Source organism: Chamaea fasciata, unplaced genomic scaffold (assembly GCF_029207755.1).
Source record: "Chamaea fasciata isolate MVZ Bird 193981 ecotype frontalis unplaced genomic scaffold, bChaFas1.0.hap1 SCAF_12, whole genome shotgun sequence".
NCBI classification, from domain to species: Eukaryota; Metazoa; Chordata; class Aves; order Passeriformes; family Sylviidae; genus Chamaea; species Chamaea fasciata.
In genome coordinates, this window is record NW_027094097.1 from 4,019,315 (window position 1) to 4,034,231 (window position 14,917).

General features: G+C 43.2%; 2 long non-coding RNA genes across 4 annotated transcripts in view; one reads left to right on the top strand and one right to left on the bottom strand.

Annotated features, from left to right (window-relative positions):
- The window catches only part of LOC136295709 (uncharacterized), a 129,869-nt gene that overhangs the window by 113,584 nt on the left and 1,368 nt on the right, over positions 1 to 14,917 (top strand). The window contains exons 4-5 of the long non-coding RNA XR_010722770.1: positions 1,432 to 1,535; positions 10,289 to 10,410. This is a non-coding gene — a long non-coding RNA (uncharacterized lncRNA). The remainder of the gene's footprint in view (positions 1 to 1,431; positions 1,536 to 10,288; positions 10,411 to 14,917) is intronic.
- The window catches only part of LOC136295710 (uncharacterized), a 30,295-nt gene continuing 26,023 nt past the window's right edge, over positions 10,646 to 14,917 (bottom strand). For all 3 annotated transcript variants that reach the window (XR_010722773.1, XR_010722772.1, XR_010722776.1), the window contains exon 7: positions 10,646 to 13,661. This is a non-coding gene — a long non-coding RNA (uncharacterized lncRNA). The remainder of the gene's footprint in view (positions 13,662 to 14,917) is intronic.

A 14,917-nucleotide genomic window follows, 5' to 3' on the forward strand; every position in this document is an offset into this window, starting at 1 on the left:
GCGCCACCTGGGGCTTCTCAGTGCTAGAATAACATAAATGTTTCATAAAGTAAATTTAGAGAAGGAAGGGAGGCAGGTAGGAGTCATGTTGCTCAGAAATGTTGAATAATGGGACTAGAAGGAATACTGCAGGTCCCTGTAAGCTGAAATTCCACGTTGATGTCTCTGTTCTGTCATTACACAAGGCACTCCACAGTTGTTAGTTCTGGTGGGTGTTGCACAGTAACGATGCATTAGAGTAATTATATGGTCATGACAGAAGATCATGAGTTAAAGATGCTGTGAATCCCGTATACCCATCTGAAATTGTTTGGAGCTGATGTGGGAGGTGTATCCACATAGAATTTGATAGTACTGATATTGTAATTAAAGCTGAGGAGAGAGATGAGGTTTGTACTTATTTCTTACTGCTACCTGAGAATATTAATTAGCTCATGGAGCCACCTGACCTTAGCAATAATCAGCTCTGTTACAGAGAGCAGAAGGGAAAATGTGAATTGCCCTCCAAATATTTATTAAGAAAGCTGAGATGAAAAGAGCCTGGTTGTGGTAGAGAACAGAGGTTCCTGGAAGACAAGTTGCCTCCTCTGTGGTGGAAGGAAGATCAGAATCTTTCCAGGTTCCTCTGCTGTGTGGAGGACAAGGACAATTCTGTCACCGCACAGGTGACAGAAACATGCCAGGTTTGGCACACACATGAGTAAGAGAATGTCAGGTCTGCAGAGATTTCTCTGAGACTTTCTGTATTCCTGCTTGCCTTCCTACCTGCATGGGCTGTAGGAGAAGTGAGTCCAGAAGGCCAAAAACGAAAGCCTGAGCTCAGGAGTGTCCTCATGTCTGGATACCACATATGTTAGTTTTTTTGAGGGTCTCACATCACCCTCAGAGAGAAAGGAAATGATTAATTCATCATTTGTGAGATGAGATGAAAAGGCACATTGGGAAACCCTGCATTTTTGTATTGTGGAAAGCCCTGAGTATTAAACTAAATAAAACTAAAATTCTAGTCCCACATCTTAGGCTGCCTGGCAAAGAAATGCTTTTCTCCATTCCCACCAGTAGCTTAGTGTGGGCTTTGGGAATACCCAGAAAATTCGAATGAGGGAGAAATTTGAATGTCTGTTTTTGACATGTAGCAAATAAAAGCTGTGGAGAAAAGGAAGATTATACCTGCAGCATAAGTAGGTAGCTCTGTTTCTTTCCCTGCCAGGACCTGGTCTTGTTTGCTGCAGTCAGGAGCAGCCTTCCTAATGGTTTCCTGCTAAGGCTCATTATTGAGTCTGTATTTTTGTCCTTCTCACATCTCCCTCATCTCCTATCACAGTCCCCTCCCCAGTCATGAGGACTCGATCACCTGTGATACACAGACTTTGGAGTCTGTGCGGAGGGACAGGCTGTGTCAAAAACGAGGTGTGTTCTTAATCTCCTCAGGTTGACTGGAAAGTAATTCTCCGAAGAGGTGGAAGAGCACGACGCTGCTGTGCACTGGTGTCTGGCTGCTGCCCTGCTGGAGATCCACGAGCAACAACAGCACGGCAAGTCCTCTTTCTTCTTTCCTGACAGCTCCACAGTACCTGTATCTTAATCAGTCAGTGTCAGACAGTGTCACAGGCTCTGAGCGCTGCTCGAAGCAAAGCACAGCACAAATGCCTCCCTGCTGCTGGTAGCTTAGGTTACCATTACCAGGCTGAGCTGCCTGATGTAACACTCCTGTGCTCCAGACAGGCTGAAACCCTCACAAGCGTTGGCACCAACACGTGTTCAGACCAAGACACCTCTCCCCCTGGGCGTTCCTGTGCTCCTGTGACTCTGTTAGAGGCACCACAGCACAGATGCGGAGCAGAGGTGCTGGAGGGGGGGATGATGAAAGGAAAAATGGTTGCTGGGGTCACTGGTATCATTTTAATCATACATGTTAGAGGGAAGGATGAATTTATGCATATTTTATATGAAGACATGCCTCTTGGGCTATCTGATTTGTAACCTTTGACTGGCATGGTTTAAATCAGAAAGGATGGAGGGGAAGTCTACCTAAAGTGAAACGGTGACATAAGATTTTTAGCAGAAACAATCAAATAGCTGACTAGAGGGAATAATTGTAGCTCCATCAAAGTTAGAGTGGTTTACTGTTTCCAGCAGTGAGCCTGGCATCAAAGGGAATCCTAAACCTGAAATCCTTGGAAAGAAGTGGGTTATCAGCAGATACAAATTGATTCATGTGGAGAACAAAGACAACATTTTGTGAGTGGGACAGCCTGGCTTTTCCCATCTCAGTGACAGCTTTCCCCTCCTGGAGCATGGAGTGATTAAGCTTGGCCTTTCACCATGTTAACACATTTTCCTCAAGGCCCTGTTACCTTCAAGGTTGGAATAAATAAAGCTTTATTTTTTAGAGCATTATATAAATTACACCTGTTCATAGGGTCCTGCTGGGAAAGTTTTCAAGTTCCATCAGTGAGTCAAAGCTGTAGTGTTAACTCAGGGGTCAGGTGAGCTGTGTTCAGCTGTGAGCACTGAATGAATATTCACAGCAGCTTTAGTGGAAGTGTGGTGTTTAAATGTTTTGCAGAATGAGAGGTACCAATGATAGGCTTCAGGACTTTCTGTTTGTTGGCTCCCATTTCATGGGCCCTGCTGATGCTGTACAGGCCTTTGTTGTGTGTGGAAAAGAAACAATCACTTGGAGCTACCCTGCTAGTAACAGCACAGGAGGGAGGCAGAGCTGCTGCCACAGAGCTGATGAAAGCAAAAGATGGTTGTGGTGGCTGATATAATCCTAGTTGCATGTTACAGAGAATGAAGAAAGTAAGTTCAGTAAGTGTGGAAATGCAGTGATGACAGCTTTACACTGGGTACTCCAGCTAGGCTGGGTCAGTCTTCCAACAGAGGATCTGAAATGCAGAGCAGGGTATTTGAGGTCTCAGATTTTTTGTTGAGGGTATTCCTCCTGTCCCCCTTTTTAACAAAAGCATTTCCCCCTCCCCTAGTTAGGATGTGCCTCAGTGTAGAGATGTGTCCTCCACAGCACAGTCCAGCACTCAGGCAGATGTACCTGTGCCTTCCTGCCGGATGACACAGTAACAATTCCAGGATTCTCCTATAAAACAAAACCACAAATGCATGTAGAAATCAGCGGCACATTTTTACAAGAACAAGGCCACCCACCTGTTTGAGCTCTGGCTGGATTGTTCAGTAAAATGTTCAGTAAAAACAGTACGTTCACTTTTCATTTTTCAAGTCCTACAGAGGTTGTAAATATTTAGGAATTTAGAAAGAATACAGAAATGCTCAAGCTCTGCATATTCAGAGGCCTCAGATTTAGCACAATGTTTTACGAGGCTACCTCATAATTCATTTCAGCTGCCCCAATAGTAAGCAGACAGTGGTGTTTCTGGGCTGATTGCAGAGGTCACAACCTTGTGCAGACAATATATTGAACAATTCCATCATTCCTGCCTTCAAAGTGAATTTAGACTGACATAGCAGAATAGAAAAAAAAAAATGCTTAATAAACTAAGGGTTTTATTGCACACACACAGTCTCATAGGTATGCATTCAGCAGAGTGTGGATGACTATAATAGGTGCACTAAAAAAAGCCATCTGTTTGTATTAATATCTCCTTTCACCACACCGAGCAAAAAAGACTTTTCCAGTTATTTTACTCTCTGTCCTCACCACCTTTACATTTGTTTGACTATAGTATTACCTTAGTCAAGAAACCTTGTTACGGAAAGCGATAAATATGAAATTTAAGAGAATGAATCTTTTAAGGGCAGGAGCAGAGGCAGTGCACTGAGCCAAGCAAGGGAGTCAGGAGACTGTGCCCTGGCAGGAGTGGCCTGTGCATGTCCTCTGGTGAGGAGAGGAACTTTCCACTGTGCTGCCCCTCCAGCCTCCTCCAGAACAACCAAAGCAGGAGCTTCTGGGGCCTGCTCATCAGCCCAGATGCTGAATCAGCCCAAGAATATTTAACTACAGCAGGAAAATGGATCACACCAGAGGATTTTCTCCTTGAAGAGAACTTCACACTGTTCTGATTAGAGATGGAAATTTCTGAGGTATTCTAGACTTCTTTAAGAGGTTACTTTTAATTCCACTAATTTAATTCCACTTTTAAATTAGTGGAATTTAAAATGGGAGTCACGGTCACTTTAGGCATAACCATCAGTTAACTCCTAGCTGTGATAAGATTTGCAAGGAAAATCTATCAGACCTTTGAAAAGATCCCTAACTGAACTATTTGATAAAACACGCCCAGTCTTTAGCACCGTCCCATTCACAATACCTGTTATGAAAAAGAGCTTTAGTATGTCTAATTTCAAGATGACCAGCCGAACTCCAGGAGGCTTAGACCAATTCCTCCAGGATCAGAGTGCCTCACTCAAAACGTTTGAGAGCCCAGGCCCCCCTAGAGGCCAGAATGAAGGATGGGAAGCAAAACCTGAAATCCAGGGCCTTCATGCCTTAAATGTTAATCGTAAACACAGCTCCATCTCTGTGCTATAAAGAAGTTCCTCAACATAAATAATTCCACATTAGCAACCCTTGCAGCTAATTGCTTTTCCTTTGCAGTCTCAGTGTTCTGTTGTTATGTTGTACAGCCACTGTGACCCTGCTTTTCCGCCATATGCTGTCAGTCATGTTTTAGCCTCTTGTTGCATTGCTGTCAGACTCTAAGCTGTTTATGTGTCCCTGAAATGGGAAATTTTGGTCTTATTTATTTTTCAGCTAACCCTGTTGCTTAGATGCAAGAATATCACATTTACTATACAGAGAGATTTATTTAGAACCCAATTGTGAGTTACACTGAGGAATCTTCAGCAAACCATGACAATAAATAATGAGAGGATCTTTGCCTGGAGGACTTCCCTAATGAGGTTTGGTCTTAGGCAGGCATTCTGTTTAGAAGTCAAATACTTTGTTCCTAGAGATTTTCATGTTTCTCCCTATCTAGCAGAGCTTTCTGCGAGGTTTCGTTAATAATTGACCTTGGGGTCACTCATGATTACACATAATGCAAAAAGACACCAGGAGCCAACCTATCTAGGGGGAAAATAATTCTGTGTACAATTCCAATGTCTGATATTTATTTATTTTTAAACAAAAAAAATCTTATCAAGATAGCAGTTTTTTTTGGAAGTAGGCATAGACTAATATGCTTAAAATGAGACTACAGATAACGATGAGTTAGAAAATATTATTGTGGCCCACATTTGTTCAGAGGAGGATTTCTGCTCTGGGGTGCACCTCGTTGTATTGTCAGTCTTCTGTAGGTTCTCTTCTCAAATGAATATTCCCAAGTGAACCCTCTCCCTTCTGTAACTGTGGAATTTGCATGAGTTCACCCTCCAAAAGCCACTCTCCTTTGCCAGTGCCGGCCTCACTGTTTGCTCCCCCGGTGACACAGAGCATCTGTGGTGACATGGGCTTGTGGCAGCCATGTGGGGGAACACTTCACCAGTTCAAACCTTCATCTGTCTGTAAGGTACACGGATACAGTTTTCCAGCATGGTGTTTTGGACACTCTGTTATAAGGAGTGATAGGCAACAACAGTGGAGGTTTTTGCAAATGCAAAAATGATGTGTACATGATGCATGTAAAGGAAGAAAATCTGTAGGGAATATTGTAATAGCTTTTTATATTTGAGGGAGGTGGGTGCAGTTCTACTGATGGTCAGTGAAACCCCTGGTATTCTCCATCACAAGCCTGTAGATGAACTTCACACCTGTTAAATGTGTTCTGGCATTTCCTTGTAGGTTTACTGAACGCCTGTTAAAAAGAGAGGGAAGCACTTTTTTACTTGGACACTTAGAGACACAGATGTACTTAGAAACCCAGGGTCCTGAGTAGGTTTGTTGTGTATGGAGAGTCATTTACTGCATGTTTCCTGGATCCTTCAGAGTAAATGGACATCCAGGTAGTGGGAAAGGTAAGTCACCAGACTTCAGGATTCCCCTGTGGACAAATCCCCACCAATCTTTAAAGGTTGTCAGAATGTATGTGTGGCAGACCGCAGTTATCAGGAAGTAATAAGTATGGCAAATGGTTCTGGTTGGGTCTTTCAAGCTGAAATTCCGAAAAAATATCCAGGATGAAGTCTTCCTCCCTAGGTGTATTATCTTTGCTCATGAATAGTTCATTCTCATACTGGAAAAAAACTCTCCTTAAAGTAGAGCAAAAGGCAATAATACTATTGTCAGACTCCTAAATTAATAAAGCAGCCCAACCATCTACTTAGAGCAATAAGCAGCACATCCTCAGGTTGAGGGGATGCACAACAGGAAAATCTATCCTTTTGCCTCAGCTGCACATCTGGTAGCCCTTAGGCAGAAGGCAGGTTTGAAAGGCATCTAACCAGGAGCTGCACACAGTGTCTGTTTCTTTAGGTAGTGCAAAGTTCAGCAGCCAAGTTAAAAAAAATGCAGGGCTCCTTTCCTCCTTGCCTCCAGCAATATCTGCTTGTGTGACAAAGCGAAAGCTCAGTAGTTCTGCACTTCAAATACCAGTTTGATGTCTGACTTATAATCAAAGTGCTCAGTAACTCCATGCTTTGCACTTACCCAACGGTTTTAATCTTTCACGGTGCAAGCAACTTGATAATGTAATAAACAAAAGATTGACAGAGGATGTAGCAAGCTTAACATATCCCTCTAATTCCTCTACTGAGGAGTGACGGATACTTCAAGTGAAGAATTCCCCTTGTGGCTTCATTGTTTTTGAGGCATCTTTCTAGATGAACTTTTCCAATGGTAAAATCATTACAAAGTAGAAATGCACTTTCTCCAAGGGCTAACTTGGAAGCCCAGTCCAATATAGGGGGCTATAATGCAGTAATGAATCCTACAGGCAAACCAGGACTTTTGTGAATCATTTCGGAAGGTGAAGAGATGGGAGAAAATGTTGGATTGAGTTAGGTCAGAGTGATATGTTTGGCCACCTTATAATTTGGGATGTTGCAAACCATGGTCTCTCCAAAAGCCAGACCCTAAACTCTGAAATGAGAAACTCTTAAACTCTCAAAATGTGAGCTCTCTCTGTGGTACATTTTTCAAAATGAAAAGGCAGTGCTGACAACACTGGTGTTCAGGTATCTCTGATATTCAAATCTTGAACTGGATTCAAATTTTACCTCTCAGTGGCAGCTGCAGTATTTTCTGCTTCTGTTCCTTCTGAGATTGTTGCAGGGTGCATAATTCCCCAGTTACATGGTGAAAGAGGCTGGGGGAATTTTATGGCTACATCAGAAGAAAGTCCCTTCCAGTCGCACTGCAGCTACATCAGACTCTCCGATGAGCAACAAAATAATGCTTGACTTACCTTGGCCAGAGGAATGTAGTGGGAATTCAGGCTGATAACATCCCCTCTGAGATGCTTATTGGGAATTTTTATATGCAAAACTAGAAAAAAGTCTGGCCCATCAGAAAATAAAACTCAGCGCTTGCTACCAGGATGGGGAATAAGTGAGAGAATAAATCATGGTCAAAAGGTGTATTTCATTCTCAGCATGACAGAGGGGAAACAGTTGCCTAAGTTATAGATTTACAGTGAGAGCTCAGCCAAAAGAAGTCTATATAAAGTTTTGAAAATTAGAAGCACTCACGAAAAATATCATTTGCTTTCATCTTAGGAAAACAATTGCTATCGATTATGTTGTAATTATCATATTGGCTTCAAACTATTTGGAAGATTCCTTTGTGTTAATAGCGCAGCTTACACTAATTGAAGATAAAAACTCAATTTGCTTAGTTTGGAAAATAAGAAGTGCCTCGTTCAGGTCAGAGTAAACCCATTAGTCATATGTGCAACTAACCATAGTGGCAGTTCAGAACAATGAAATTATCATATAGTAGGGTTTTTGTCTTTGTGATCAAATTAATAGGGAAAAAAATCAGTTTTCAATTTGCTATTAATTGACTTCTTGTAAGTACTAAAATTTTTGTCTGTCTGCAATCAGAGCATTTCTACTGTTCTCAAAAAAAGAGATTATAACAGGATTCAATGCCCCACAATAAACCCTAAGGCAAACCCTCCACAACTGTACTTGGCAACTGCACCAAACTACTTCTGAGCAAAGCTGTAAGCTGAGGAGAGCCCACTGTTTACCAAAATTATACTGAATGAGCATCAGGGCTCAAGTCCTTGAATGAAATCTGTATAGTGTAAAAGGGATTTTCTTTTCAGAAGATTTGATAAAATTGACATTGTTTTCCTTAAAAAAACCCTAAATCTGGGGTTACAGAAAAAAAAAAAAATCTCTGAATAATTGATGGAAGTGGAGAAGGTCGAAAGCAGAAATTATTCTAAGTTTGTAACTACGCTGTAACCACTCCCAAAAAGGCTTTTGGGTGAGTGTCTGGGCTGCTTGACCGATGTCACAGTGGGCAATGAGACAAGGAAGAATTAAAGGTGTTTGTTAGTGAGCCACGGTGTTACCTACAGGGTCACAGGGGTCTGCTCACCTTCCCTCAGCACCCTCTGACGCAGTAAAGAAAGGGTGTCCCCCCGGGGAACCCACTGGCCACCAGCTGACTGAACGGGTCTCAGAGCTGTTTTCAATCTTGTTCAAATTGCTGTGATTTCCTGCCTTTAATGCAATAAATGTTACACTGCTAGGAACAGCATGTGTCCCCTTCTGGTATTGCAGCAGTCGTTATTAGGAAACAGCACATTTTTTTATTTATACCTATACACACAATATATGGAAAATTATATATTATTTCTTATAAATTTATTGTAATGCTAATACTTGTAGTTATATAATTTTTACTTCTATAAACTATATCTTTATATGCACATTTTATATATATACCTTATATATATTTTTACATTACTTACATTACTACTTTAGTAGATGTGTTCTATGGTTGCAGTATACAAATTGCTTTATAGAGTAGGTAGATATTGAATGTGTATCAAATTATATTATTATGCATTTTCCCATTTTACATGGTTAGTATATGTACAAAATGAAGGCTTGCAGGCCTTTTCCAACCTATTTGAGTGGGTGGGGAGAGTAGGATAGGTGTTAGGAATACTTTCCTATTTTTTTTTTTTTTTTGAGTCAGTAATAGCAGCCGCTGCTGCGTCCCAGGCTCATGCTGGTGCCAGGAATGAGCGTTGGGGAAGGGAAGGGTTTGAGGCTGCAAGAGCTGCAGCAGCAGCCACCTCCGAGCACGGAACTCGTGCTGCTGGCAGGGTCCCTGGCGGGTGTGTGATGGGGCTGCCCGGTGGCTTTCAGCAGAGCTCGGGCTCGCCCCGGGAGCCGCAGGTACCCGCACACCGCCCCAGGTGGGCTCCGCTGGGCGCACCCTGCCCGGGGTGCCGGCTCTGTCCCCGGGGATGGCTGTGCAGGGCAAACCAGGGCCTGGCGCTCCGCTTGCCCAGCGCACGGCACGGCTAATAAGGAGCGGGCTTTTGATGTTGCAAAATTCTCCATCTGTTCCCGGGATTTCTAATTACAGGCATTAATCTGTGCCCCTCCAATGAGCCATAATTGGTAGGCGTTTGCCTCATTAATCATTCAGGTGCTGCGCGTCTCCATGCCCAGCCGCAGCAGCTACGGCCAGGCAAATGGAGCTGTACCGGCTTTGTACGCGTTTGGACCATTGCAAGTTTTGGAATTGCGGTGGATCCCAAGGACATTTGCAGTGACTATAGCTCAGGGGCGCTTTAATATCCTGAAATGCCACAAGATGGCACTGACTGATTCCGAGGCCCCTGGGCCTGCCGGCCCCGCAGCGCTCTGCCGTGGCCGCAGGTGCGCTCTGGGCTACTCAGGGCCCTTTTCACAAACTAGCTGGTGGCCAACTGCACTCAGCTGTTCGTGGTTTGTTTTCATGTGGTTTGTTTTAAGCCGTGGCTATGAAATGCTATGACTCCGTGACAGTGACAGAAAGCTTTTGGGTTTACACAGATTTCATTTTCCAATGTTATATGCAATGGCGGTTTGTCCATTAAAGGCCTGAGCCAAACCATACAAACAGAATAGGAAGCCCAGACGCCCTAAGTCCACCAAGAGCTGACATTCGTTATTTGCTGCTGAATGGGGTGAGCTCTTAGCGAAAAGCAGAATGCCATAGCCATGGGACACTCAGAGCTCGGGTCACAAGTGGGTACTTGTAGCTCTGCAATTCACACTGTGCCACCACGGCTGCTTCTTTACAGGTCTCTTCCTGCCACCATGTGCCACCACGGCTGCTTCTTTACAGGTCTCTTCCTGCCACCATGTGCCACCACGGCTGCTTCTTTACAGGTCTCTTCCTGCCACCATGACTGCTTCTTTACAGGTCTCTTCCGGCCATCACGCTGGTGAGTCCAACACAGCCGCTCACTTCACCGTGGTTCATAAGTCTCCCCTGTACTTGAGCATTGGACACTCATGTCTGGACTCTCCAGGTATCCCTAGCTGGTTAGTAAAGTCTTTTCTTGTTTTTCTATCATAGTAAATTATCATTTCCTGCTTTTGCCCAAACCATGCCTTCTAGGCTGGCTGTAGCCTCCTGAAGGGTGCTGCAGTGGCTCAGTTGATTGATGAGTTGCTTTTATAATTACTTTTGAGTCTCTTTGTTGTGACACTGGTTTTGAGTTCCACCCATGTATAATGAATAGCCTAACAAACATAGTGTATTATTTAATTTCTTTATTAAGTCATTTATTATATAGCAAGTTCTTTAACTGCATCAGAGAAGTTTCTGGATAGAACCAACTTACTGTCATCATGCTGTAACATATGGCTCTTACAAAGACTTATTTTCAGCAAATCCAGACATTGCAGAACCTGCCCAACACTGAAACAGTAATTTTTTTCATTTAACAAACTTGTAGTCAAATTTAATCTTTGTTTTGCCTGGGAACTGATTTTTTTCTGGTTACTGAAAGGGGAAAAATTCTCTTTTAAATGACCTTCTCATCTGCGAGAAGATACACATTGGCCAAATGCTGAAATACTGCCAAAACTCTGCTTCTTTAAAAGTAAGATGAATCCTACACTTTTTATAGGTTTAAATCAAACTTTTAGTCAAAAGAAAATAAGAAATAAAGAATAAATAATACAGACAGTACAGACACAGAACAGATGCTTACATTTAAACATATGCCATTCAGCAGTTATGAAAAATGATTCAGACACCAACATATCAAAGGCATATTAGTGACATATGGTGTCTGACATGCTTCCACAAATGAATACATACACTGGCTTTGATGACAACCGTGCAAATTGTATCTTTCCACATGAACAGTTTATCAGGAACAGTCAGATTTGCGCCTGCACAGCAACATGTATTTTGGATTTCTTGTGGAGGACACACCATGTTGTAACCACACAGTATGTCAAATCAGGGGAATGTGTGTCAAATCATTCTCCTCCTTGTTTCCACTGAGACCCAGGCTAAGACTTTAAAGCATGTGAGCCCCAGCAAGCAGCTCTGTCTGGCAGTAAGGGCCAGCTGGCAGCTGTGCTGCTGCACGGGAACTGTGTTACAGCTCCAGGAAGAACTCCTCCTTCTGGGACAGCAACCCTGTTCCCAAAAGAAGGGTCAGGGCAGGGCACCCTCTAAACCAGCCGGACATCACAGAGGCAAATTTCAGCCAGCCACGCCAGGGTGGTTATTTGCCCTCTGCACTGCAGATTTGCCCTGGCTTCTCCAGTCCCTCAGCAGCTCTGAGGATACAGAACCCGAACACCGTCTCCCACCAGTTGTCACAACGCAGTCCTCATTTGGCGCATTTGCTAAAACCATTCCGCACCACATTACTCAAAACAGGAGCCCAGGAAGAGCAGAGCCCAAGCACTGCTGCTGCTGCTGAGCTGTTCCTCCCAGAGACAGGCAAGCAGAGTGCATTGGACACAGGGCACTTTTTCACTGAGGGCTGATCTCCTTGGCAGATGGTCGGCAGCTCCAGCACATGGGAGGTGACTATTTCGCCATAGGAGAAATACGTGTTAAAAGTTTATTAATATTTGGGGGAATGGTCAGGCTAACATAGGGCTACACGTCAAGGTACTTGAGTCCTGTCTAAACTTCAGCCTGTTTCACTGGAAGAAGCATAATTTCAGGTGCTGGAAGAGTTATGCTGGCCAAAACTTGAGGTGCCGACTCAGAGACTCGCGAAAGCACCTGGGGTCAGATGTAGGGTTAAGGGAACTTTTAAGATTTTAGCTTTAGAACTCCATGGCTCAATTTTGCCTCTATTCCTTTCTAGAAAGTCGTCGGGGGTAGCTGTTTAGTTCAGAGCCCGTAAACGCAAGAACAGAATAAGCAAAGGTCATACTGAAGTTTACACAAATAGCAGCTGAGGAAGGTCAGGTTGTTGAGAGAGACTTTACTGTGCCCACATATCTAAATAAACAAGGACAAAAAAAACCCAACAAAAGCCCCCCATATATTTAAAAAATCTAAATTACCTCTATAGTTCTCTTCCCCACAAAACAGCTCCACCCCTAACAGTGATTTCAGTGGGCAGTAGCTTAAATAAATATTTTTCTCCATTAAACAGCTGATGTATTTCTTCATCAGGATATCCTCGAGTCTATCAGTTAATTCATCATTTTAAACAATTTCCATACAATCGTGGAGGGTTTCCTAAAAATGCATCCTAAAAAGGAGAAATGCCAAATTGTTATTCCTTCTCTGGCTACGTTTAGAGCATAACAGGGTACATGTGCTGGTCCCACTGATGCCTGGACAAGGCTTTCAGCTCATGGCTGGCTCACATCCTGTCACTTTAGAGAACAGAGAGCAAGCTGTCCTCCCTCCCTAGGGACAAGAGTACATCTGTTCCTCAGGCCAAGGTGCTGAAGACAGGCAGCAGCTCACCAGTGTTCAGCATAAAAATGCCAGGCAACTTGGGCTAGCCTAAAGATGCAGGTTTGATTGCAGGAGCTCTGCCTTAACGTTTTCTGTTCTTCGGCTCCCAAGCTCATTGCCCTTAAATAAAAATACTGTTAGTGTTTATAGAATTTCCAGTTTATTTTATCAGCCTCTCCTGTGTGCTCTCTCTGGTATAGAAAAGGGGGGAAAAGTGCAATATATTGTCTTCTAGTCACTAGTTGGTCCTCCTTTAAGGACCTTGTAAGACATTTTTTGTGTATTGTTTCCCTGCATATGTGAGCAGCTTTACTACTTCATCCCCCTTAGGACCACTTAACAACATCAGCAAAGCAATTAAGTGTAGTTTTCAGGAAAATGCCAGAGGCATTACACTGTCTGGATGGGAGTCTCAACCCAATTATTTTCAGCTAGTTGTGAACTGTGGAAAGTGGACTTTACTTCATTATAACTTCAGTTCCGACTGATTAAAAGTCTGGGATGTTACAGACGGTAAGGAAAAATGAAACAATTAAACTTTCCATCAATAAAATTGCTGCATATTCTTCAACATAGGGGTTTACTTCTCTCCAGAGAAGTGATTAAAATGAACTGATTGAACTATAATTTGATTGACTGAAGAGCTGCAATCCATTGCACTAAAGCTGAAATTCCATCTTATTGCTCTATTTAACTCTGAATATAAAAATTACTGGCGGTCTTGCAAAGCCCTTATGCAGTCACCCAGCTGAAATTTCTTGTTGCTCACAGGCTGCAGCAGGTTCTGTTCCTTCACTGATGCGTCTGCATGATTCACAATGGACTGACGTCGAGAAAGACACGATGACACCTAAGAAATTATATTAATACAGCCTTAGAAAAAAACCAGAAAGGGCCCGTTATATTATCAGGTATCTTCTACCTGTTACATAATCTTTTGGGGATTCTAAGCACAACCACAGATAAAGTGAACCCAAGAGACTGGAGAGAATAACTGTCAGGTAATATACAGTTGTTGCAGCAAAAATTAGCATATTCTCCTGATGAAAAATGCAGCTGTGATGCTCATTCCTGCTGCAGAGCTGTCTTCAGGAAGGTGTGAGGCTGCCAGATGCAGAGGCTTGTAGGTGTGCACACATAGGGATGGCTCCTTCCTCCCGGGGGATACCAGAGTGCCCCACTGGGTCTGGTCTCGAGTCAGCTGTGCTGGCTGTGAATTAGGACGCCTGAGTTCCAGTGCAAACACTGTTTCTTGGGACTCGGGACAAGTTTTTATGGTTTCCTTAGACTGCAAGGGCTTTGTCTCCACAGATACAGAATTCTGCTGCCGGAGTCAGGGGCTCCTATGGCACGGTGAGGGCTAATGAACACCAGCTAAGGAACGATGAGCTGCTTGCCTCTGTTGGCAGGCTACCAGATCTCCTGGTCTATGAAATACCCCAGAATATCATTCCCCCTCTGAAACTTTAGTTGAAATGCCCTTTCCTGTTATGAGGTTACTCCTCCGTTGTATGACACCTGCCTCTCTACTCCCACCATGTATTTTGAAATAAAACACAGTATTTGACCGATAGTAACATTGGATAAGAATATAATAGCATATAAGTCCCAGAAAAAACACCTTAAATTGGTAATTAAATGTATCAGGCTGGGTAAGATGTGTGGATAACAGCTGGCTGAAATACTGAAAGCACTTCCTCTGATAGGCAGCTCAAATTCTGAATGAATTTAATACATGTTTTCCCACTAAGATCACCAAGAACCAGGGTATGTGCTCCTTGATAATATTTACTGCTGAGCTCAGTTTGCTGTGGAGCTTTGAACTTCTGGCTGTGCTGATCTACAAGGCTGGCCCATAGCTAATCAGGCCACGGATGTGATTTGTGCCAGCTTCAACGCTTGCACATTGCCAATCCCAGTTTTACAGCAATACCTGACCACAGTCAAGGTCTATTAATCCACTAAGTTCTTTGGTCTTAATGTTTACACATAGGACATATCAATTCTTCCTATTTGTTAGCCCAAAGCCACCAGAACTGTACTGGAGTCATTGAGGCAGTATTGATCTGAAAAAATGCTGCCTTCATCCAATTTAGAAGGAACACC